Here is a 23,961-nt window from a genome sequence, read left to right as displayed (position 1 = left end):
AGTTGACAGTCGTAATGTCACTCGCTTTAAAGAGTCATAGATTTGTTCTTTTACTTAATATCCAACAAGAAATATGAATTTTAATGTACCTTCTCCCCACTGCCTGGGGCTGAAATTTACACAAAATTGAACTCAAATTTGAAATTTTAAAACTATTCTGGGAAAAAAAAAAAAAACAACCAAGGAGATTTATTTTACTGCTTCTTCTTTACTGTAAAAACAAATAACATGAACTTTAGTGCTTGAATAGGTTTAACCAGGAAATAATAAGACTTCTCCAATGGCTCAAGTGGTAAAGAGTCTGCCTGCGATGCAGGAGACATGGGCTCAGTCCCTGGGTCAGGAAGACCCCTTGGAGAAAGAAATGGCAACCCACTCCAGTATTCTTGCCTAGAAAATCCCATGGACAGAAGAGCCTGGAGGGCTACAGTCCACAGGGTCAAAAGGAGTCAGACATGATTGAGCACACAGGCACAGTCTAACCCAAAAGAGCCCAAGATTTACATTTTACATGCCATTCACATTAAAAAGTACAAAACTGAAATGTGCTTTTAGTGGTATCAGTAGCAGTATTAGGTTGAACCATTGGACTTCCCGGATGGCGCTAGTGGTAAAGAACCCACCTGCCAGTGCAGGAGACATAAAGAGATGCAGGTTCAATCCCTGGGTGGGGAAGAACCCCTGGACGAGGGCATGGCAACCCACTCCAGTATTCTTGCCTGGAGAATCCCATGGACAGTGGAGTCTGGCGGGCTACAGTTCACAGGGTCTCAAAGTTCAGGTCATGACTGAAGCAACTTAGCGTGCATGCATACAAAATTACCATTTTTCTAGGTCAGGTCAAATATTGGCAATTTTGTATGGTTCAAGCTAATATGGATTCATATTTCTCTAGTATCCGCAGAACCCTCACAGATATCTTGGTCCTACAACTCTTGGACAGAGGTTAAGGCCATAGATGATAGTATCTAGAGTGTCTTAGAGGGTTCACGTTAGAAAAGGCACCTCTGTTGGTTTACTCTTAAAAAGAATGTTTAATGGCTTCCTAATTTAAAAGCAGTACCCATCATCCATTCAGTAGGTTTCTGTATGCATCATCTCACTCAACCAATATGATTCTGCAACTCTTTTGAAGAAAATATCCCAATCACTCTGTAGATGTGAAAAATGGAGTCTCAGAGCAGGTCACCTGCCCAGGATCACACAGCGGGTAAAAGACAGTTCCACAATTCCAAGCCTAAATCTGCTGGCAAAGCTCATACTTTTTCCCCTGTGTTACACTGCTCCCACTGATACGGGAAGCAACGAAGGAAGAGAGTGAGGGAAGAAGGAAACGAAGGAAGGAAAACAGGTCTTCAAAATGAAATACCAATTATCATCAGCTGCTGCTGCTAAGTCGCTTCAGTCGTGTCCGACTCTGTGCAACCCCACAGACGGCAGCCCACCAGGCTCCACCATCCCTGGGATTCTCCAGGCAAGAACACTGGAGTGGGTTGCCATTTCCTTCTCCAATGCATGAAAGTGAAAAGTGAAAGTGAAGTCGCTCAGTCATGTCCGACTCTTTGTGATACCATGGACTGCAGCCCACCAGGCTCCTCCATCCATGAGATTTTCCAGGCAAGAGTACTGGAGTGGGCTGCCATTGCCTTCTCTGTTATCATCAGCACTTAATAGTATGGATACATGTTGAGCTCTTTGCATGGGATTTTAACTTTCTACAGTTAAGCCCTTGAGATGAAACCTGATAAAGTAAGAGATCTTCTAATAGACCCTGAGCACCTCAAGAGAAGAGGTTGTATCTAAATGATCTTGGTATCTGTAGACCGTGGCATAGGACCTGAAACATAGTAAGTCCCAAATACATGCTTTGAGAATGAATGTGTGAATGAGAAAATAAATGAATGCCTTTTACAATGGAGGGAGGCAGAATAGGTACATAGCTCTTTGCAGAATCAAACATCTTACTATATATATATATATTTTTTTAATCACATGATTGAGTCACAGAGTCATAACTCTGAATGGCACTTCATGGGTTCCCTTGCATACTTTTTTGTTTGTTTAATGAGTCAGGAACTAAAGCACAAAATTCCAAAGCTAATTAGTGAGGAAGCGAGAGCCGCATCCACTAAGTATTCTTGAAAATATACTCATCCCTGGATTATGCCACCTATCAGAACATAAAAACACTAATCTAAAATAGTGAATTATCCCAACCCCATCCATGAACTGAGAACTTCCAGATGTACAAGCTGGATTTAGAAAAGGCAGAGGAACCAGAGATCAAATTGCCAACATCTGCTGGATCATAGAAAAAGAAGGGAATTCCAAAAGACATCTACTTTTGCACCACTGACTACACTAAAGCCTTCGACTGTGCAGATCACAACAAATTGGAAAATTCTTAAAGAGATGGGAATACCAGACCACCTTATATGTCTCCTGAGAAATCTGTATGCAGGCCAAGAAGCAATAGTTAGAACCAGACATGGAACAATGGACTGGTTCAAAATTGGGGACAGAGTAGGACAAGGCTGTGTATTGTCACCCTCCTTACTTATATCGAGAGCACATCATGTGAAATGCCAGGCTGGATGAAGCTCAGGCTGGAATCAAGGTTGCCAGGAGAAATATCACCAACCTCAGATATGCAGATGACACCACTCTAATAGCAGAAAATGAAGAGGAACTAAAGAGCCTCTTGATGAAGGCAAAAGAGGAAAGTGAAAAAGCTGATTTAAAACTCAACATTCAAAAAACTAAGACCGTGGCATCCGGCTCTGTCACTTCATGGCAAATCAGTTTAGTTCAGTTGCGTCCAACTCTTTGCGACCCCATGAACCGCAGCATGCCAGGCTTCCCTGTCCATCACCAACTGCCCAAGTCTACCCAAACCCATATCCTTTGAGTCAGTGATGCCATCCAACCATCTCATCCTCTGTCATCCCCTTCTCCTCCTGCCCTCAATCTTTCCCAGCATCACGGTCTTTTCAAATGAGTCAGCTCTTTGCATCAGGTGGCCAAAGTATTGGAGTTTCAGCTTCAACATTAGTCCTTCCAATGAACACCCAGGACTGATCTCCTTTAGGATGGACTGGTTGGATCTCCTTGCAGTCCAAGGGACTCTCAAGAGTCTACTCCAACACCACAGTTCAAAACCATCAATTCTTCTGAGCTCGGCTTTCTTTATAGTCCAACTCTCACATCTATACATGAATACTGGATAAACCATAGCCTTGACTAGATGGACCTTTGTTGACAAAGTAATGTCTCTGCTATTGAATATGCTGTCTAGATTGGTCATAACTTTCCTTCCAAGGAGTAAGCATCTTTTAATTTCATGGCTGCAATCACCATCTGCAGTGATCATGGCAAATAGATGAGGGAAAAGTGGAAACAGTGACAGACTATATTTTCTTGGGCTCCAAAATCACTGCAGAGAGTGACTGCAGCCATGAAATTAAAAGATGCTTACTCCTTGGAAGAAAAAAATTATGACAAACCTAGACAGTGTATTAAAAAGCAGAGACATCACTTTGCTGACAAAGGTCCATTTAGTCAAAGTTATGATTTTTCTAGTAGTCATGTACAGATGTGAGAGTTGGACCATAAATAAGGCTGATGCTTTTGAATTGTGGTGCTGGAGAAGACTCCTGAGAGTCCCCTGGACAGCAAGGAGATCAAACCAGTCAATCCTAAAGGAAATCACCCCTGAACATTCATTGAAAGGACTGATACTGAAGCTCCAATATTTTGGCCACCTAATGCAAAGAGCTGACTCATTAGAAAAGACCCTAATACTGGGAAATATTGAGACAGGAGGAAAAGGGGGTGACAGAGGATGAGATGGTTCAGTGGTATCGCTGACTCAATGCACATGAGTCTGAGCAACCTCCGGAGATAGTAGAGGAAAACCTGGCATGCTGTAGTCCATGGGGTCCCGAAGAGGTGGACATGACTTAGCGACTGAACAAGTTATATTTTGATACACTGGATATATATGTGAATATACATACATTCTATGAATATGGATATACACACATAAAAATAATTGCAGAACAATTTACTTTCTTTAAAGAAATATAAAAGTGAATTGGTTTATCTTTTCCACACAGCAATTAATAAAGATCAAGATGAGGCAGGAATTTCTAGATGGTGGAAAGTCAAATGCAAGCTTTTTGTTTTGAGAACCCCACCTGTCTACTAATCCTAAAGTGGATTAATACCACAGAAAGGAAATTTACATGGCCAGACACCCACAGGCCAGCAAAAACGAAACCAAGAACGTTACTTTTCATACATACAACAGACACTTTTATATACATTATCCTGAAAAAACATTTTGTACAATTACACATGCTTTCTTAGTGATTTATCATTTTATGCACGTTTATTTTCTCTCCTATTCATTGCGGGGCGGGGGGGGAGACACCTTTTTCCTAGTTTACTTCCCTTTCTTATTATACCTGACTTTGAAGAGAAGCAATATTTAGAAATGGCTCATTCCCTGCAAATAGGTGATAAGCTTGTGTAATCTGATCTAATATTCATGGTTTTCTATCAGTCATTTCATGTCTCCAGTGTGACTTTTCCCCAAGTGCTTCTGTCAACCCTGTATTTTGTATTTGAGCTTCATACTAAAATCACATCAATGCAGTGATGTTTTCACGCTTTATGAGGGAATGAGTTGTTGGCAAAGGATGGGTAAGAAATGAAGGTTGCCATAGAGGTGATGTAAACCTTGAACTATACACACGCTCAGAAGCTTAGAGTTAACCAAAAAAAAAGAAGCTTAGAGTTAAGCTGCTGTTGACTGGCTGGTGCTAGTAAGGAAAAAGGAGAAAGTGAGAAGGAAAACTTGGGGTCTAAAACATTCAGCATGTAACGGCTATTTTAAGAAGGAGTATGAGCTTTCGATCAATTCCTTGATTTACAGTAGGGCTCTACATTAGACAAGAACAAGTGGGTTTTTAAAAAAAATGTTTTACAGCAGCTCCATGGCCTTATAAAGCCTAGGGAGCTTCCCCAGAAATCCGGTGCAGAAAAACCCTAACTTCAGGCTTGTCTTCGACTTAGAGTCACAGAACATGAAATATAAACAAGACAGCCTGAGATGACATTTCAAAATAGAAGCAAAGAACTTTATTACAGCTCGAGAGTGAGCTCCTCTGGTTTGCCTATATTTGAGCGCTAACTCCATGTTTCGGTCTTATTAATTTGGGGAATGAGAAAACTTTTATTTTTTATTAGCATAATTATAGGGCTCCGGAAGAAGCAAGTCAGTTTGGACTTCAAATGGGCAACCAATTCCAGAAAGTCTGCGTTAGGTGGCAAACAAGCTAAGTCGTAGGCTGTGCTTCCAACAGAGCAGGAGAAATCGACGGGAGAAGAGAAAAAACGGATGTAGTTAGAAAAGCGATCGGTCAGAGGGAGGGGGTAGGAGAAAGGCGAGAGAGACGGGCGGCGGGAAGAGAGCCGCAGAGGAAAGGTAAGGAAGCGGGAGGCAGCGGGGAGGCGGTCGCAGATGCAGCTGCTCAGAGGTGAGGAGAGGATCGCGGAGGTGAGACCCCGAGCGGGGCGGAAGGATGGGGAAGGGAGGAGGGCAAGACAAAGCGGAGATCCTGGGGAGCCCGCCTCCGCGGAGCGTGGATGTGGTCACTTCTCCAGGTGGCTAGGTGTTGGGCAAAAGAGAAAACCGCAACGGAAAGCTGCACGCAAGACTAAATGGTAAAGGAAAACGAGAGAGCGGAAGGAGATTTGAAAGAACATGGAGTTCCATGTTTGGGTTCCACTGAAGCCCAGTGCCAAGAGCAGCAAGGGGTAGTTTTGTGTGTTATTTCTCGGATGCTGGCGGCCGTCAGGGCGGCGGATGAAGTCTGAGAGTTGGGGTTTCAGGCAGCTCCAGCGCGGCTTCGCCTCCTCCCGCCTCCCACACCCTTTACTGACTTAATCACAGGATGTGGCCGAGCCTGCAGCCCGCCTTTCAGGGAACCAGCCCAAGTGTAGAGTGAAACAGTCCAAGGAGGGAGCTGAGGGGGGGGGGTGGGACCCGGGGCTGAATTTGGCCGCAGGAAACATCTAAGGCTTTGACGTTGGTTCAGACGCGGGGGGTGGGAGGGCAGGCTGAGCTCTCTACAATGCCCAAAGCGGGGGAGTTACTGCGTGCGGGGCTGGGGAGATGCTCTGAATAATTGGGGCTGAAAGGAGCAGTCCCTAGAAATCAGGACTGTGAGAGCATGCTTGGGGGGGTGGTTTAAGAAAATGGAAAGGCGGAGTGGCCCAGGGTTGAGGGCAGGCACTCACAGGAGCTGGGCCAGCTGTTAGAAGGCGTCCTCTGCGCCACGTGGTGTAAGGGATGGGGGGGTGGGGGGAGAGGCGTCCACTGGGCAGCATCTGGCATAGATGCTTGTCAGCGAGTGTCAGCTGCAGCCTGAGTGTAGGGGAGAAAGCAGGTAGTCTGTGTTTATCACGGGCTGGAGTTCTTATCCCAGCCCAGCCGGCTTGGAAGCTTTTAATGTCCCTGTGCCTCAGTTTCTTCATCGTAAAAGTTAAGCTCAGCGAAGGTCTTGGGAGGACATACAATAACAAGCCCAGCGCAATACCCGCTTGCTCAATATTCCGTTATTTGTATTCTCTTTGTTAGGAAATTCCCACATTTACATTTCTGGTCGCTGTTTAAGGAAAGTCCATTTCACTGGGTTTCTTCCCTCTTTAGTCCCTCTCTCTTTTCTGTCTCATCTCTGGATTCTTTCTCCCTCCCTCCCTTTATTAACTGAGCACTTACTTTGTGCTAGGAACTGCACCATGGCAGTGAAACCCGATTTCTTGATGTATTTTTTTCTCTAACTATGGGAGTGTGGCTTTTCAGCTTTGTTCACATCCAGAGCTCCGGCAACGAACCATGGAAACTCAGACTTCACTGGGGAGTTGTTTTCTGTCGGGAGCTGCGTTCTGTGCGCTAAATTGGGAGAGCTGGAAGGAGGGAATTGGTTAGTAATTAGAAAAGATTTAAAGGACTGAAAATACTTCCCTGACTTTTTAAATGGAAAATTTTCTGATGCTTACAATATTCACTCGGGATTGACGGTAAAAGACTCCACACAGCCTTGGCTAATTTCTGAGGCTCTGATGTATGCTTGAAGGAACGAAGGAAGTGAGGAAGAACAGGTCATTCCAGAAGTCGTTCCTCCTCACTCTTTTGATTTTTTGCAGTTTGTCTTTTTAGAAGAGTTTTGAACTGACTCTGTTGCTTCTTCTAGTTCTCCAGATTAAGAAACTTTGTAATGAAATATTGCCTCAGAATTAAGGCTATATTTTGTGTGGTCCAGCTAGCACTTCCCACATTCAAGACGGCAGCTCCAGGGACTTCCTGATGGTCCAGTGGTTAGGACTCCTCACTTCTATTGCAGGGGGCACAGGTTCGATCCCTGTTCGGGAACTTGAGATTGTGCATGTTGCTGCCACTGGAAACAGTATAACCCAAAAAAAAAAAACCACATTGCCGCTGCAGCTCAGAAAACTCCACCCTTTAGGGAAAGCTGACTGCCTCTTGTCGGAGTCCTGTATGTCTCCTCCACTCATTCTCTTCTCATCACTTCCTTTTCTAGTTGTTTTTTTTTTTTTTTTTTCATTACTAGCCACTGCAATTGGCCACCAATTTTTTGGTAAGCTGATTAATAACACTTTTTTTTTTTTTAGAGGAATAGGAGTCTTAAGGCATCTTCCGTGGGAAAAGAGATTTATCCTGCACATGTAATTGCAGTCAACCTCCATAATAATCTGTGAGGAAGGGAATTTGTGCCACATCCTAGAAATACATGAGGAATAAGACGATGGCTGGGGTTGTCCTTGTGAGGCTTGGAGTCTAGTTAGTAACATTTATTCATAAAAAGGTAATATTAATGGACAAAGAAAAGCAAATTATTTAACACTGTGTCATTTGGTGTATTTTTTAAAATAACTTTATATGGAGATAAATATATGTGCTTTTGTACCTATATACAGTCAACCCTTGAACAACGTGGGCTTGAACTACGTGTGTGTGTGTGTTAATTGATCAGTTGTGTCCAACTCTGTGACCGCCATGGACTGTAGCCCTCCAGGCTCCTCTGTCCATGGGATTCTCCAGGCAAGAATACTGGGGTGCATAGCCGTTCCCTTCTCCAGGGTAGCTTCCCAAGCAGGGATTGAACCTGCGTCTCCTGCATTGGCAGGCAGGTTCTTTACCACTAGCACCACCTGAACTACCTGGGTCCACTTATACGTAAATTTTTTCCAATAAATATAGTATATTCCATCAGGTAGTGTTCTAGGCATCAGGAATACAGCTGGGGATATTTTTGTGTGTGTAGAAAAATGTATAGAAGTCATATTTATTATCAGTGGTTACCTGAAAGTTAGATTAGAAAGGAGATATTCAATTTATTTGTCATTCTTTGGTATTGTTTTCATTATTTGAAATGTCTGAATTATTTCTATGCCTTAAAAGATAATAATAAAACATTAAAGGAGGATGAAAATTAAAATAACACATAAGAACAGCAAGTAAGTTGAGTACCTTCTTCTTTTTCCTTAGGTAATCTTTCTATAGGTAGTCATTAAATTACCAGCTAACGATTCTAGGGAAAAAAAGAGGATTAGAAAATTACCATTTTCCAACCCTCAATAAAATAATTGTTTCAGACAAGCATAGTAGATGCTGAAAAAAATTGAGATGGAAGTTTACTGGAAAGAGGATATTCACATGGTTTCAACCAATCACAGATTTGTGTTTACAAAGATTCCTTTAGAATAGAGAGATCTGGTGGTCCTCAACCAAATAGCCAAACTTTATCACCAATAGTGAGACAGTCTCACATTTTGGTCCTCAGAATGTGATGCTGAGTAAACAATATTACTCAAGATTTTGTGAAAAAAGTTTGACCTGATACTGATCTGAAAGAAACAGACAGATTCAGAACGTGGAACAGTCTATAAGCATCTGGCCTGAACTGTTAGGAAAAAAGAAAGCAAGCAAGAAAGGAAAGGCAGGGAAGGAGGAAGGGAGAAGGGAAGAATATAGGGGGAAAGGCATGTCATTAAAGAAAAAAGAAGGTACTGTTTTAGATTAATAATTACTGAAGGCACAGTAACAATCAAATACAGTGAGTAAACCTTGCTTCGATCCTCCTTGATTGAAGGGGGACAAAAACTACAGAAGACATTTTGAGGACAATTAAGGAAATTTGAATAGGTACAGTACATTGGATCAAGTGTAACAATGGTTATACGGCAAATATCTTCACACTGAGGAGATACCTTGCTGGTATGTTAGGCTGGAAGTGGCCCAATGTCTGCTACACGTCTCAGATGGTTCAGAATAAGAAGGTGTGTTTCTGCATGTGTCTCCTCTGTCTTCTGAGATAGATGGGAGATAACAACTGAGAGAAAGACAGGTGGGCAGAGAAAGTACATGTGCCAAAATATTATCAGCTGTTAACACTTGATGAAAATATGCATCTTCACTGTACTGTTCTTTCGATTTTTCTGTAGTTTGAATTTTTCAAAATAGTTGGGAGGGGGTTTGTGGCAAAATAGTCCAGATCAAGACTTGGGGCTAGAGTAGTAAATTAGAGAAAGAACAAAAACTCAAAGATATTTTGAAAGGAAAATAGATTAATAAATATTATTTCTCAACCAAAGTGGTAAAAAACTGTTCAATTTCCAGCATTTGTGTCTTTGCAGATCTCTTTCTGATTTGACTGATGAAACAATTGAAAAGAGGATTTAAGAGTCCTTGACACAGTTCGCCTGAATTTGGAAAAACTGTTTCTGAGTGCTCTTAGACCATGAGATGATGAACTTATTTTTAGATGATGAATAAGTAAGATAAACGCTAAGATGTAATCACGGACAACAGTCATCTGATACAAGATACACATGAGCCCAAACACAAAAGGATATCATTATCCTGAGGAGCTGTAGTGAAGCAAACATCAAGGGAGTCCTGAGTTCAGTAGCCAGAGTTTGAGGTTTGCATTAATAGATTTTGACCAAGATAATTCCATTAGCACCTCATTGCTGCACAAGCCTTTCAGATGCTTTAGAAATGGACCATTTGACAGGTACAGCTCTCAAGACAGTTTTTTCCTTCCTTTAAACTCATTTTAATGCTTATTAAGGAGGTCAACCAATGGTGGGGGGGTTGGGAGGGAGAAAACCAAGAATCTCTTTCACATACTCTATAATCTCATTAAAGTTCATTTGGAATTAGCATATTTACACGAAAAATGGTGCTGATCCAGTATTTCTTGTGGCAGGTGCTATTGCATTTTGGAGGAAGAGCTTCTCACTGTGCATGACTATGCTATAGTTTGCAGGACTTAACATGCCTGAGCTTTGCATGATTAACGCTGACTCCAAACTCTAACATTTTAAGAACAAAAAATATCTACCTCTCGCCAACATTTCTATACCCAGTTGAAAATTTCTGGTAGATTCTAGTTTACTAAGTGCACAACCATGGCTTTTTTTTTTTTTTTTACCAATGCATCCCCCAAACTTAGTACCATGAAGGCACACTCAGCAAATATCTATTGAATAGATTCATATGTTTGAAAATTTGATTATTCAAATTTACTGTTTTCCTATAAACATTACTGTATTTTTAATCTGCCTTGGTAGCCCTTTTTTTGTTTTTTATTGTCAAAGTAACACAAACCTCAATTTCAATGGTTAAAACTTTTTCAATAACTTTATTCTTATAATACATGCTCACTCAAAAATCATTCGGATTCTACTAAAGACTATAAAGTAAGCTGCAATCCCTTCTCTCTTCTTCACCATTTCTCCCCCACTGATCCTCAAAAAGTTAGCCCTTTGATATTCTCCATTAGCATTTGATTGTATAATTTTCATGCATTCCCTATAAACTCATTTTCTTCCTAAGAATAGGGTTATATATACACACAGTTTTGTACCTTTCTTTTTAACTTGGTGAGGTATCATGGGTATTTTTCAGTATCAGAATATTAGACACATGTCATTGCTTTTAATGACTCCATAGTATTCCATTGCATGGATATTTCATAGCTTGTTTAATCAATTCCCTTTCAGTGGTGTTTTTAACACTAACATTTAGTGAGAATTTAATATCAGAAACTCAGAAAACTAAGTTGTGTTTTTTTTTTGATAATTGAATATTTGTAATCAGTACACTGATTCCAAAGGGGAGTACATGCTGAACATGTAGGTTGCTTTTATTACCACCATCCACCAGAAAAAGGCCTCCGCTTTGAATCTGATCATAACCTAAGGGAGTCTGTCAACCTGGAATCACGCACACACCCATCCCAGAATAGAAAGCTTAGAGGGTGAAGGGAGAAGCAGATCTTTTGAGGGCAGGAATTTAGCCTCCTGCCCTAGACCTTGACCCTTTGCCTGGGCAATTTTGGCCATTAGGTGATGTGGAGTTGGGTGATCCTTCAGCAACAGTGTCTTCAAAGACATTGAGACGGGGGTGGGAACCTCAAGGACACCTCCATCATGATACCCGCAGCCCAACATGGTGCTGAGAGATGCTAGTACAGACAGAGACCCACATACAAAGTGCACTGTGGTGAACAGAGCCCTGGACTGAAAAGAACGGGTCAGTTGCGCGCTGTATGGGTCATTGTTCTCAGGTTCATGTGTTCCTTTCCAAAGTATATCTCTTTTTTTGCCCCCAATGGAAGTGCCTTTTTTTGTGACTGTGTTGGGTCTTTGCTGCTGCATGGGCTTTCTCTAGTTGCAGCAAGCTGGGGCTCCTCTGCAGTTGCAATGCCCTGGCTTCTTGTTGCCGTGGCCTCTCTTGCTGTAGAGTACAAGCGCTAGACCGCAGGCCCAGCAGTTGTGGCACCCAGGCTTGGTTACTCCACAGCATGTGGGATCTTCCCAGACTGGGGCTCGAACCCATGTCTCCTGCACTGGCAGGAGGATTCTTTACCACTGAGCCACCAGGGACGCCCTACACAGCACATCTTCAAGGAAGATCCCAAGCCATTGTTCCAAGCCCTGCTTGGTGAGAGAGTCCCAAAGGGCCAGAAAGTTTGTAAATCAGCAAAATCGGAGCACAACTGGAGACTGAAATCGAATTTAGTATTAATAGAGAACCAGCAGAGTGCATGGGAGAACAAAGAGCTACACGTCCGTGAGAGGTGCCCACATCTGACTGATCATCTGTCATTAGGCAGGTTCTTAAACATTCTTGGGCCTCAGCCTCAGAGATTCTGATTCAGTGTATCCAGTTTATTCAGCCGTTTTCCCCCTCAGGATGACAAATTCTTTCTGAAAAGGACTCTTAACTGTAACCTGGCTCATAGTAAGTATGCTATAAGTGGTTGTCAAATAACTTTTAATGGTTTAAATAAGAACGGTGTGCTCTAATAATTATAGTCATTCTTTTAAGTCAAGAAACATCATTAGGTATCTGGATAGTGCCCCAGGTATTAGAGGTAGGGATATAAAAGAGACAAGGTCCCTACTCACAGGAAGCTTTTCTTGGAGCACGTGAGATAACAAGAAGCAAAGTATCAGGTGGGCCTAAGTACTGTAGAAATTAAAACAAGATGTTAGAGATAGGCTGGAAGCCTACTTAATCGGGGGTAGTCAGCTCTCTGTGGAACTGGGCTTCAAGCTGAGAATTGTGAAAATGAGAGATCAAATGGCAGAAATGCTGGGGAAGAGGACCACAGTCAGAAAGACAGCTGATATGGGGGCCCTAAGGCTGGAGGGAACTTGGATTTAGGTGAAACAGAATTAAGGTCCTTGTGCCTGTGGAATAGAGAAGGAGGCAATGAGTGCAATGAGATGGAATCAGAAGGATGAGTGGAGGTCATGCTTGGGTGATGGGATTTTTCTCAAAGTACAACAAGAAACTGGGCTTCCCAGGTGGCGCTGGTGGTAAAGAACACGCCTGCCAATGCAGGAGACGTAAAAGACCTGGGTTCAATCCCTGGGTAAGGAAGATCCCCTGGAGGAGGGTATGGCAACCCACTCCAGTCTTCTCGCCTGGAGAATCCCATGGACAGAGGAGCCTGGTGGGCTGTGTACAGTCCATAGGGTTGCAAAGAGTGGGTCATGACTGAAACGACTTAGCACGTACACCCAACAAGAAACCAATGGGAGAAAAAAAATAGCTGGAAAGAGGCATGATCAGAAATACATTTTGAAAAGATCATTGTGGCTGTTAGGTTGAAAATGGATAGAGAAGAGTGGGAGCGATAGGGTGAGAGCAGAGTCCAGTCTGGAGACTACTGCAGATGCCTGGGGAGGAACGGCAGCTTGGCCAGCGGGGTAGAGGTGGCGCTGGGTAAAAGTGGATGGAATTAAAATGCTGCTTAAAGCTAAAACAGACATGCTGATGACCATATGGGGGAGGTGGGAGGGAGAGAGAATTAAGGTTGATTGGCGTGTAGGTTCTTGGTTGAGTGGTTTGAGTTGATGGATGGGGGTATTACTATTTACTGAAAGTGGAAAAATTCCCCAGAAACAGGTTTTGGGGAAAAAATTGAGTTTCATTTTGAGCATGGTGCCTTTGAAAATTTTTGGACATTGAACTGGAGATGTCAAGCAAGCAAATAAATTTATGTAAGTCTAGACTTAAGGGAAAAGTCAGAGCTAGAGATACATTTTTGCTTATATATTCTTATAAAGGTAGTCACTTTGTTACTCCAAGCATATGAATCCTAAAACTTATTTATTGCGTTTTGCCCAAGAGTAAAACGGGTTTGGATGGCCAAATTATACCTTATCATTTTCAATTAAAGACTCCAAAATGATCAGTCCTCTACAAACGCCCTGGTAAACCAAAACATTTTTAAAGATTTTTTTTTTTTTAATGTATGCCTACTTGCATCAGCAAACCAAATTTTAAAAGGATGTTAATTTTAATTGCTAAGGCATGTAAATATACAGTATCAATTTTTCATTTTGCCTCTTCTCCAGGAGGAATCTGGTCTTGAGCTTTTATGCAGCAGCTGTCAGAAATGTTATCACTCGCAACCGAGTGCAACAGCCTCCAGGAGGAGAAGGGAACTTAATTAGAAATTTCCACTTCAAATACAATTTATAGTTCACTCACTCTGGGATGAGCTGGAGGGTGTTTGAAAAGTTTAATGCTGAGTGAACTGTTTTTCTCAAGCTGTCAACAAAATACATATTAAGCATAAAACATATTTATTAGTCACTAGAAGGGAAATCAGATATTTAGCAGGAGGTTCTCTTTCTAGGGGAAGAAACAGAGTCCCAGCAAGATAAAGAGACTTCCCAAAGTGAAATAAGTTAACAGTAGGATGAGACAAACACTCAGGTCTTCCAACTCCTAGGATAGTGCTTTCCAGAGTACCAAGCTTCCTCTTTCAATGCCTGTAATCTTAGCACGTCTCCTTGGCCTAAGTCTTTGAGATAATTTTACACTAGTCCAGGTTATCCTCTTACTCGGTGAGTATCAGGGGAGGAGGTCAGTAATAGTCAGTAATTATATATCCTCACTATATACCAGGCACTCCTGTAAGTATTTTACATGTATTAACTATCTGTGCACAGTAGCCCACCAGGCTCCTCTGTCCATGGGATTCTCCAGGCAAGAAGACTAGAGTGGGTTGCCATGCCCTCCTCCAGGGGATCTTCCCCAGAGATCAAACCCACATCTCCTGCATTGGCAGGCAGGTTCTTTATCACTAGCACCACCTGGGAAGCCCACTAACTAATCTATCCTATAGCAACTCTGTGAGTCCTCTTACTACTCACCTATTGTACAACAGGCAGGTCTAGTCAGATCAGGGTACTGACCTTAGGCATATCAAGAACAAAATGACAACATTAATTATTTCTCTAAGCTTCATATGGCTATTTCCCAACTCCCTGTAAAACTGTAGCTGTCCAATAGATAGAGCAAATTCAACATGTCTAAAACAAAATGCACCATCCTCTTGTCCTGGGGTCTTCCCTGGTGGCTCAGACGGTAAAGAACCTGCCTGCAATGCAGGAGACCCATGTTCAATCCCTGGGTCAGGAAGATCCCCTGGAGAAGGGAATGGTAACTCACTTCAGTATTCTTGCCTGAAAAATCCCATGGACAGAGAAGCCTAGTGGGCTGCAGTCTAAAAGAGTCGAAAATAGTCAGACACAACTGAGGTACGAACACACAGATTCTCTTGTCCAGACCCACTTTCCACCTTGTGTTCCCATTTTGATTAATGGTATCATCACCCCTGTATAACCAGCTTTCTCATTTCCCATTTCTCATCTACTCAGCACTATAAACGCTATTTAAACTCCACTTCCCACAAGTATTTGAGGAGAGGAGCCATACAGAACCTCCCCCTGTATCCTCTCTCAAGTCTGCGCTTATTTCCCACCCTCAATTCCATTCTCATTTTTCTAACTCAGGCCTTCATCATCTACCATGTGTGACGCTGCAGTCGTCTCCCATCTGGTTATCTTATTTTTGATTACTTAGTTCTCCAGCTCCAACTTTTCACTGTTGTCATAGCTGATCTTCCCAGACACAAATCAAATCGTGTTAAATGCCGTTGTAAAACCCTCCCCGGCCACTTACTGACAAAATTTCTTAAACTCAAAGGGCATTCTGCTGGTGCCATTTTCCCCTTCTCTCTCATGCGCTAAGCCAACCACCCCAGCCTGCTCACGCTTCAAGATTCAGTGAGACATTTATAGTTTCCTTCACAAGTATGTGATAAGGATCACTTAATACACGTAAATGCTTTTATTACATTTGTTTGTTTATATCTCACCTTGTTCAGTTAAAAAAAAAAGTGAGGTGGGAAAACAATTTACTAACTGTAAAATACTTTGAGATGTGATTTTTAATCCATGGAAATCACTGAATTTTGAGCCACAGGGGACCCTTGAAATTGGGGGGGTTGGCACCTTCTATTTTCTTCAGTGGCTTGTTAGCTGACCTATTTTAGTGGCACAGTAAGCAACAGAACCCAAATTTCCATCTCACTATATCACATCATTTTGGGAAATTAAAAATAGACATTTTTTCCCCCTCTTGAGAAAAGATGGTGCCTTCTACATGGATTTGATTCATTGGTACTACATCTGCTCATTTTACTATCCCTATTCTCTCTACATAAAGTAGAAATCACTTGGATTCTGCCCCAGTTTCTTTCCTGCTGCCCCCTGCCACACACCACCCAGACCCCCAACTGTGAAATAATTTGCTTCAAACAGCCCCCAGTGTTCTGCACCTGACTAACTTTAATTGAAATCCGGTGCCAATTATCTAGCCCTTTCCCACTGGGTCATTCCTTTGTATTTTCTTCCCCACAATTAACACTGAAGTTGAATGTGTAGTTCTTGGCTACTCTTATTCCAAGACAATCTTCTACCAAAATCTATTCTTTGGTTTTATTATTGCTGATAGAAGTCATTGAGAAGTCCGTGTTTAATAGATAATGGACATTCACCGACCCAATGTTCCAGGTGTTCTGTTGAGTACTTTATTTGCATAACCTTAATCATCCTTACCACAACCCAGCAAAGTAAGGATTAATATCTTAATTGCATGGGGCTCCCCAGGTGGTGCTAGTGGTAGAGAACCTGCCTGCCAATGCAGGAGACATAAGAGATGCAGGTTCGATCCCTGGGTGGGGAAGATCCCCTGGAGGAAGGCGTGGCAACCCACTCCAGTATTCTTGCCTGGAGACTCCTATGGACAGAGGAGCCTAGCGGGCTACAGTCCATAGGGTTGAGAAGAATTGGACGCAACTGAGGCGATTTAACATGTGCACTCATGCATCTTAGTTGCATATGAGGGAGCTGAAGCTCAAAGGAATTAAGTAATTTACCCAAGGTCATAGAAATGGTAAATCACGGGACCAAGATTGGAATCGTGGCCTTCCCAAATCTAAACCCAGTGTCCTTCTTCCCAGGACTGCTTTCAGAGCAGGTGGATGACAGGAGTTGGGATGGACAACTTCAGCAGCCACGAGCAGTGATGCCTTCTGAGAGGCATCTGCAAAGGGATGAGTTCAACCTGGAGACCCTTAATGGAGCAGGCGATGCACAAGCATCTAGAACATTGTCTGTGTTCTCTCTAGCTGCAAGCACTCCGGGGGGACAGGAGTGATGGTGAAAGAACATTCCTCAATTCTAAGCTTCCCATTTCAGTCAAGATCAACTGTAAATTCACATAATGTATCATGGTTAGGAATGCTGACCCTTAAACTGGATGCCTGGGTTTAATTCCTGGCTTTGCCATTCAGTAGCAGTGAAACCTTGGGCAAGTATTGAATCTGCCTTTGCCCCAGTGTCTTCTGTTACAGTGGTCCCCAACCTTTTTGGCACAGGGGACAGGCTTCCTGGAAGGCAGTCTTTCCACAGAAGGTTGGAGGGTAATATGAGAGCTGGAGAGCTGCAGTCTAAACCCTCCACTCACCGCCTGCTGTGCAGCCCGGTTCCTCACAGGGGGTTACTGGCCCCTGCTCTATTAAATTGGCACTTATGTGTCCTTAGGCTTCCCTGGTGGCTCAGACAGTAAAGAATCTGCCTGAAGCGGGTTGGGAAGATCCCCTAGAGAAGGGAATGAGTGGCAACCCACTCCAGTATTTTTGTCTGGAGAATTCTATGGACGGAGGAACCTGGCAGGCTACAGTTCATGGGGTTGCAAAGAGTTGGACGTGACTAAGTGACTAACACTTCACTTTCTGATGTGTTCTTACTTCATAGAGCTCTTATAAGGGTAAAGGAAATCGATACATAGGAAATGCTTAGAACAGTGCCTGCCACAGAGCAAGTATATATGTATGACTTATCACCACTACCATCTTGGTTTTTTTTGCCTCACCGCATTGCATGCATTATCTTAGCTCCTCAACTGGGAATCAAATCCGTGCCCCCTGCAGTGGAAGCACAGAGCCCTAACCACTGGACCACCGGCCACTACCACCATCTTCCTCTTTATCATCATCACCACCCTCACTTGGGCTTCCCTGGAGGCTCAGATGGTAAAGAATCCACCTCCAATGCAGGAGACCTGGGTTAGATCTCTGGGTGGGGGGAAGATCCCCTGGAGAAGGAAATGGCAACCCACTCCTGTATTCTTACCTGGGAAATCCCATGGACAGAGGAGCCTGGTGGGCTACATGGGGTCTCAGAAGAGTCAGAATGACTTAGCAGCTAAACAACAACATCCCCTTCATTTATCCCGCCTCTCCTCTCTGCCCTTTAGTAACTACTACTTTCTTTGCCTCGAATGTGCCAGCCGCTCTCACCTCCAGACCCTCGCGTGTGTCTCCCTCTGTCTGGAACACTCTTGCCATTCCTCTGCCCGTGCCTCTCCCCACAGTCCTCTGTGGACACCCCAGCCCATCTTCACCCAGATAATTCATTCAGATCTCATTTCTTGATGTCACTTCCTCCAGAAAACCTTTATATGCCTCCTCATACCTCAGCAGGGCCCCTCCTCTGGGTCCCAGAGCATTCTGACTTTATCCTATCCTAGCACGTGACCACTCGGTGCGGAATTGTGTCCTTACCTGTCACTGCCCTCCACCAAGTGAGAGACTGCTTGACGATGGCTACGTGTTACTCTAGTTCAGCCCTTCCCTTAGGTGGGAAAAGGAAATGACAAAAGTGGATATTTTAAAGAAATGGATGTTTTATCAGCACTGTGTTTAGCTGGAGATACTACACAGGGGCTTTCCCCAGCCGAGGGCTCAAACTCACGTCCTTGCATCTCCTGAACTGGCAGAGTCTCTAGCATTAGTGCCACCTGAGAAGCCCAGAGACAGCTACTACACCAGGTGTGCATTAAAGTAAAAGCTTCCATTTCGCCATAATTGACCTCACCTGCACTCAGCTGAGTCTCGGATGAGGTATTAAATCACAATAAGATGCTAGAAGTAATACTCAAAAGAGCCATCTCAAAGTGGCACAGACTAGAAAAAGAGAACTCCCTATCACTGGGGGTATGCAAGCAGAAACAAATGGCCACTTGGTGAGAATGATAGGGAGGGAAGTAGAAGGGAATGAGGTCATTTGACCTACAAAAGGAAAAACCATCTTCAAATTTGAGAAAGAGGACCATGGAAAAGAAGCAGTCACAGAAAAGGCAGAATGTTTGGTGAGCCCTCAGAAGGCAGAGGCTACCCACTCCCCTATTCTGGCCTGGAGAACTCCATGGATTGTAGAGTCCATGGGGTCGCAAAGAGTCGGACACGACCAAATGACTTTCACTCCTCAGTTTTGGCTTTTTTTCCCCTAGCGGTTAGAACGAAAACCAGAAAGCGAAACATACCAGCAAGATTATTTAGATTCAGCACAAAGAACTTTTTTATTTTTTTTTTTGCTCACTACAGCTGACCCCAAATGGATTTTCCTGAAAGATAGTGAGTTCATCAGGTGATGCCAGTGGCAAATCAACTTGGCTGATTATTTGCCTAAGATAATGTAGTGAGAGTATGGTATTCACTCACTTGCTTATTCAGTCACTCCCCTCCTGGAGTTATCACACACCCACAAACTCCAGAAGATAGTGAGGGACAGGGAGGCCTGGCGTGCTGCAGTCCATGGGGTCGCAAAGAGTAGGACATGTTTAGCAACTAAACAACAATATGCAGAGACTAAAGTTCCAACACAACAAGCTCCTACCTTCAGGAGCTCACAAGTGAGCACATTCCTCGAGTCCAGCAGGCGCATCTCAGGGGAGAGGTGGCCAGGCAGAAAAGTCCCCGAGCTTCCCTCCCCTCTGGAGCACACAAAGCCACAACTGTCTGCAGAACAACCGTCAGTGACAAAGACTGGAACCTACGAGAACAGATTTTCTACAACTAAAGACGTGACGAAACCACAACCTTAGGGGCAGGAGTTAGGGGACTCACGATACAGTCAAATCCTTCCACCCCCCAGCATGGCTGACCCACAAACTGGAGAAAACTCATATTGTTCTTCTCCCATAGGAGTGACAGCCCCGAGCCCCACACAGCAGGCTCTCCTGCATGGAGGGGGGGCCCCTCTGACATCAGGGGGGCCGAGCTCTCAGAGCATTTGGCTTCTTTTTAAATTAATTTATTTTAATTGGAGGCTAATTACAATATTGTAGTGGCTTTCACCATACATCAACACAAATCAGCCATGGGTATACATGTGTTCCCCATCCTGAACCCCCCTCCCACCTCCCTCCCCACCCCATCCCTCTGGGTCATCCCAGTGGACCGGCCCTGAGCACCCTGTCTCATGCATCGAACCTGGACTGGCGATCTATTTCACATATGGTAATATACATGTTTCAATGCTATTTTCTCAGATCATCCCGCCCTCACCTTCTCCCACAGCATTTGGCTTTGAAGGCCAGTGGGGCTTAACTGCAGGAGCCCCACAGGACTGGGGAAATAGAGGCTCCATCCTCAAAGGGCACACTCAAGAGAAAAACAGTCATTTGATAGGAGCCTGGGTCAGACCTACCTGCTGGTCTTGGAGAGTCTCTCTGAGAGGCAGAGGGGCACTGCCTGGCTCTCCGTGGGGCCAGGGGCTCTTGGCAGCCATGCTTGGGAGCGCATCCACCCAGGCATCAGTGCGGTGGAGGTGGGACTAGATGGGACCCTCCCTCCAGCTCATTAGTGCCAAGATCCAGCCCCGCCCAACAGCCTGCAGGTGTCTGTGCTGGGGCGCCTCAGGCCAAACAACCTTTCTGAGCAAGGACACGGCCCCACCCATCAGCAGTGCCTGTGCCTGGAGCTCAGTTGCTAAATTGTATCTGACTCTGCAATCCCCTGGACTGTAGCCCACCAGGCTCCTTTGTCCGTGGGACTTTCCAGGCAAGAACACTGGAGTCGGTTGCCATTTCCTCCTCCAGAGGACCTTCCCAGCCCAGGGACTGAACCTGAGTCTTCAGCATCTCTTCCATTGCAGGGATCAAACCTGAGTCTCCTGCTTTGCAGGCTGATTCTTTACCACCTGTGCCACCAAGGAAGCCCCAACAACTTATAAGTAGGCACCAGCCCCTCCTGCCCAGGAAGCCTGCACAAACCTGTAGACCAGCTGGGCAGCAGACAACAAGAAAATATCATCCCACAATGCAAGCCAGATCCTACCTTGGCTCCAGCTGGGCTCTGCCCTGCCCATTAGCAGGCCAGTGACCTTCTGGACACACTGGGCCAATACCCAACTGTGTCAGGAAATGGCCATCCTCCCCACCAATGATCCTAAATGAGTGTGGGGATCCCTGGGCCCTGCAGCCAGACTCCAAGAACTAGCTCTGCCTGCCAGGGTGAGTGTGTGCTTCTCTACTCCATGGGATTTCCCAGGCAAGAACACTGGAGTGGGTTGCCATTGCCTACTCCAGGGGATCTTCCCGACCCAGGGATTGAAGCCAAATCTCCTGCATTGGCAGGCGGATTCTTTACCACTGTACCACCTGGGAAGCCCAACAGCAACAAGGGAAGCAATGAGTAACATACAAAGGAGTTCTCATAGGGCTATGAGTTGATTTTTCAGCAGAAACTCTGCTAGCCAGAGAGAGCGGCATGATGTATTTAAATGTATTTGATGAAAGGGGAAAACCTACAACCAAGAATACCCAGCAAGGCTCTTACTCAGATTTGACAGACAGATCAAAAGCTCTACAGACTGAATCTTTAAGGACTCGGAGAAGTCTTCTGGGTCAGGAAGAGATAAAAACATTTTGTTCTCAGTAGGAAAAAAAGCATGAGCAGGGATACAGAAATGTCTGAATCAGAGAAATGAAAAAGGTCAGCGTGGTAGGAGAACAATGGTTGAATCAGCTTAAAGCTATACGTCATACATCAGGGGTCCATGAAGGTCGCGAAAGCTCTTCCCATTTTAAAAATTCTTATTCTGATATCCTTCTTTGTATAATACTAAGAAATAAATATCTCAGGAAAACCTGGAATCATTTATTCAGGGACTCCATGGAACCCCAGGCCAGTGGTCTTCATGGATGAAATGCAAGTAGTGCTCATCTTTTAAAAATAGAAAGAAAAAGTTTGACTCTGAATATGGTCCACCGTTTGCCTTCACATTATCATCTGAACAAACACAGAGATAAACAAAAAAATCCTACAACTGCTTAAATCAACTAGAAGCATTAAATTTCTATCCATCACCAACATAGTTGTGAAAAAGATATCATAACAAATAGAATTGTTTTCTATGATTTAATGACAGTTGTATAGATAAGGAGATGGCAATGTGTGGAATTTTCTCGCCTACATATTTTGCTTCTGTCCTATATGATCTGATCATTACAAGTTGGACCATACCTGGACAGCATATTAAAGAGCAGACATCACTTTGCTGACAAAGGTCCATATAGTCAAAGCTATGGTTTTTCCAGTAGTCATGTATGGATGTGAGAGTTGAACAGTAAAGAAGGCTGAGCACTGAAGAACTTATGCTTTCGAATTGTAGTGCTGGAGAAGACTCTTGAGAGTCCCTTGGACTGCAAGGAGATCAAACCAGTCAGTCAATCCTAAAGGAAATCAACCCTGAATATTCATTGGAAGGACTGATGCTGAAGCTGAAGCTCCATATAGTCAGAGCTATGGTTTTTCCAGTAGTCATGTATGAATGTGAGAGTTGGACCATAAAGAAGGCTGAGCAGCTTCAGCATCAGAATTCACCTTCCAGTTGGAAGGACTGATGAAGCGTCAATATTTTGGCCACCTGATGCAACGAGGCGACTCATTGGAAAAGACCTTGATGTGGGAAAGATTGAGAGCAGGAGAAGGAGCAACAGAAGATGAGATGGCTGGATGGCATCACCAACTCAGTGGACGTGAATTTCAGCAAACTCCAGGAGACAGTGAAGGACATGGAAGCCTAGCATGCTGCAGTCCCTGGGGCAGCAAAGAGTCAGACAAGACTCAGGGACTGAGCAACAATGTCTAAATCAGGTTGTTGGGGCTACTGTAGAGTCAACCAGCCACATCCAGTTATGTGCTTCTGTCTCAGGAAGCTTGAACGTCAAGTTTCAGAACCGGAATCTTGTAGGCATAGATCCCCAGAAATGGACAGGTTACTAAAGGAAAACAGTAGGCATTGGTAGCTAAGAGTTCAAGAGTTTTAGGTAGTCTGTTTTAAATCCTTAACCTCTTTCAACTATTTAACTTTGAACAAGTTAGTGCTTCTCTTTGAGCTCTGTTTTCTTATTTGTAAAGTTGGAAAAATAATCCCAGCCTCCTGAGAATTAAACAAGATAATATATAAATATCTCATATATATATGAGCTTGCTTGATGCTGTTATCAATGATTATCATTTTAATCTCTATAAAAATGAATGGCATCCAATTTCCCAGTCCATGCTTTAAGAAAAGAAAATTAAAACTGGACTAGGAAAATATAAATAATAAATATGTGAGACTGTGTCACACTTGGTATTTTAAAATGTCATACCAATAATGTAAATTGTTTTTGAATGCCTCTGAAAATGTTATTTGAGCAAAGATTACTAATACAAAGTCAAACCTCAGAGACAGAAATAAGAATCAAAGTGACCTTGAAAATCTTGATGATTGGAGGAAGCGTGTTTGCTAAAACCTGGAGGAAAATCCACAGGGACACAGGCAGTGTGGTATTGCTAAGGGTAACAGCAGCAGGGTAACAGAGACTAGAGATCACTTCAAGAAAATTAGAGATACCAAGGGAACAGTTCATGCAAAGATGGGCACAATAAAGGACAGAAATGGTATGGACCTAACAGAAGCAGAAGAAATTAAGAAGAGGTAACAAGAATATAGAAAGTGAAGTTGCTCAATCGTGTCCAACTCTTTGCGACCCCATGGATTGTAGCCTACCAGGTTCCACCATCCATGGGACTTTCCAGGCAAGAATACTGAAGTGGGTTGCCATTTCCTTCTCCAGGAGATCTTCCTGACCCAGGGAATGAACCCGGGTCTCCCGCATTGTAGGCAGACGCCACCGTCTGAGCCACCAGGGAAGTATACAGAAGAACA

General features: G+C 43.7%; 1 protein-coding gene and 1 non-coding gene across 12 annotated transcripts in view; both read left to right on the top strand.

Annotated features, from left to right (window-relative positions):
- The window catches only part of DLG2 (discs large MAGUK scaffold protein 2), a 1,427,929-nt gene that overhangs the window by 1,052,653 nt on the left and 351,315 nt on the right, over positions 1-23,961 (top strand). The window lies entirely within an intron of this gene.
- Positions 7,367-7,439, top strand: TRNAR-UCU (transfer RNA arginine (anticodon UCU)). Its single transcript has one exon. It is a non-coding gene; the product is annotated as a tRNA-Arg (tRNA).

Source organism: Capricornis sumatraensis, chromosome 8, assembly GCF_032405125.1.
Source record: "Capricornis sumatraensis isolate serow.1 chromosome 8, serow.2, whole genome shotgun sequence".
Taxonomy (NCBI): domain Eukaryota; kingdom Metazoa; phylum Chordata; class Mammalia; order Artiodactyla; family Bovidae; genus Capricornis; species Capricornis sumatraensis.
Note: the sequence above shows the minus strand (reverse complement) of the source record. Positions and strands in the feature narration are given on the sequence as shown.